This window comes from Panulirus ornatus, chromosome 4, assembly GCF_036320965.1.
Source record: "Panulirus ornatus isolate Po-2019 chromosome 4, ASM3632096v1, whole genome shotgun sequence".
NCBI lineage: Eukaryota > Metazoa > Arthropoda > Malacostraca > Decapoda > Palinuridae > Panulirus > Panulirus ornatus.
This window is the reverse complement of record NC_092227.1, coordinates 10,631,972-10,634,440: the sequence shown is the minus strand read 5'-3', so window position 1 is coordinate 10,634,440 and position 2,469 is coordinate 10,631,972.

Sequence of the window (2,469 nt, the reverse complement as noted above, 5' to 3'; positions counted from 1 at the left end):
CCTCTGATCTTATTATCCTCTACAACCCAAATCTGTGTATCATGAATAATTTCCAATGTCAATTTTTATGTTATTTTATACTTATATGCTGAAAGTGACATGCAATGTATTTTAGATGTATTTTTGGGCATTGAATTTAAATCTCTACTTTCAAGTTGGCAAATGATGGAAATACTGAAGGCATAAGCATTATTGAAAAGTTTTATACTTTAGTGTAGTGCATAAGCAGATTAAAGATGGAAAAGCTCCATGTATTTTATGAAAAAGTTTGTGTGTGTGTGTGTGTGTGGAAAGTAGGATGGTGCCAGATGAGTGGCCAGGAGCAGTGAAATTGCCCTTAGACTAAAGAAATGGTGGTAAGGATGAGTGCAACATATACACCTGAATCTTGTTATTGATCATACCAGGGAAGGTGTCAGGGAGGATTGTTACTGAGAGGGCAAAGAAAATAGGATGGCTAGATCAATAAGTGCTATAGGGAAGGTAAGGGATGTGCAGATCAAATTTTCTTTGTGAAGATAGTAGCAGAAAAATTATCCCTGGGGATAGGGGAGAAAGAATACTTCCCACGTATTCCCTGCGTGTCGTAGAAGGCGACTAAAAGGGGAGGGAGCGGGGGGCTGGAAATCCTCCCCTCTCGTTTTTTTTAATTTTCCAAAAGAGGGAACAGAGAATTGGGCCAGGTGAGGGTATTCCCTCAAAGGCCCAGTCCTCTGTTCTTAACGCTACCTCGCTAATGCGGGAAATGGCGAATAGTTTGAAAGAAAAAAGAAAAAGTAGCAGAAAAATATTTAGCAGAAGAGAAAATTATATGTAGCAGTCATGGACCTTAAAAAAACCATGAGATAAAGTGGATGGGAATGTGTTGGAGGTAGTGAGATTCTGTTGCTTAGGAGTACAGGTACACCACCGAATTTCCTGCAACTGATGGTTCGGCACCTTCTTTAGTCAGGACAAAATTACGTGAGGGAACTTGAAATTACTGTGGCCACCAGACTAGTTTACTGGGCAGCCACAGATGGCACACATATTTACATTCTTTACACTGCACTTGTTGTTGGTGGTACTGCAATTCTGTGAGATTTTTAGCTTATTTTGCTTAAATTTAACCCTAGCTATGGCTTCTAAGACATGTGAGAGTGTCAGTCGTGGTGTCAAACGTAAACATCAGTCCATATCGATCCAAGATGAAGTAGAACTGTTGCAAAAATGGACTTTAGTGTTTTGATGCATAAGCTGTGTGACATCTTACAGTATTGGTTCATCAACTGTTTATGATATAAAGAAGTAAAGGGAGAAAATATTGAAATTCTCTGCAGATAGCAATTGTTTCACTAATGTACTATTGCACAAGCACCTGTATTTCCTTTATTCGTTTAATTTACATCTAATATTTGTTTAATTTAAATTTCTAGCAGTCCATGGTATTCTTTAGACACATGGGAAATGTATAATTAGTAGGTTAGAGGTGTGTTGATAAATTATTATTACGTCACCATGGTTGGTCTGGCAAAATGGGTAATCCAGCAAGGCTTTGGAACAAAGAGTGCCGGATAATTGGTGATGTACCTGTATATCTGGATGCAGTGTCATACTGCAAAAGTAGTAAAGCATGGGTGAAAGTGGATGGTAGATTGGATGAAATTTTGCAATAAGCATAGGAGAGACAAGGGTAAGATGACACTTTGGCTCTCCATTATATTCATAGATGTGGCTGTGAGAGAAATGAAAATAAGAGTAGAAAGAAGGAAGCAAGGCTTGAAGTGAATGAAAAGGTTGGTTGACTCAATGTTGCTATGAGGGCAAAGTATGAAGGCAGTAAAAGAATTTTACACTGGTAGGTTAAGGTTTTTTGAAAGGAGGAAGAGTGAAGCAGTAGACTTGGCTGTGTCATACACTATGAATAAATGTAAGGTGAAATGCAAGGTTCAGGAAAGATTTAAGAAGTGAAGTATTTAGGTTCCTTATCATGTGCATCTGGTGCATTGGAAAGAAAAGAGAGAAAGAACTGCCTAAGAGAGAAAGATGATCATTTTCTAAGGGAAAATTATGAAAAAAGAAAAATATTGTCAATCAAGTTAAACTAGAGGCTCATATAAGCTTATGTTGCTCCCCGACCTTTGATATGACAAAATCTTTACAGTCAATGATTGACTAATTTGAGTATTGAGAAAGTTGGTCAAAACTTTATATTTCTCAGAAGAAATACGTTAAGCAACTTAAAATGTTGAAGTTAGAGATCAAATTTGAGAGAAATCTGCTTTAAAATAAAGTTTGCTTATTTGAAGAAGAAAACATTCTTTGTAACTATAACTGTCTTGGATTGTGACTGAGGTTCCTAGGGCCAATTTTGAATAGGGACCTTCTCAGTAGTTTCAGAGATATATTCAACAAAATTTTACAGATTAAACATATAGTACAAACCTATATCTTGAAAGATAACTGATGATTCTTTAGCTTCAGTTGAAT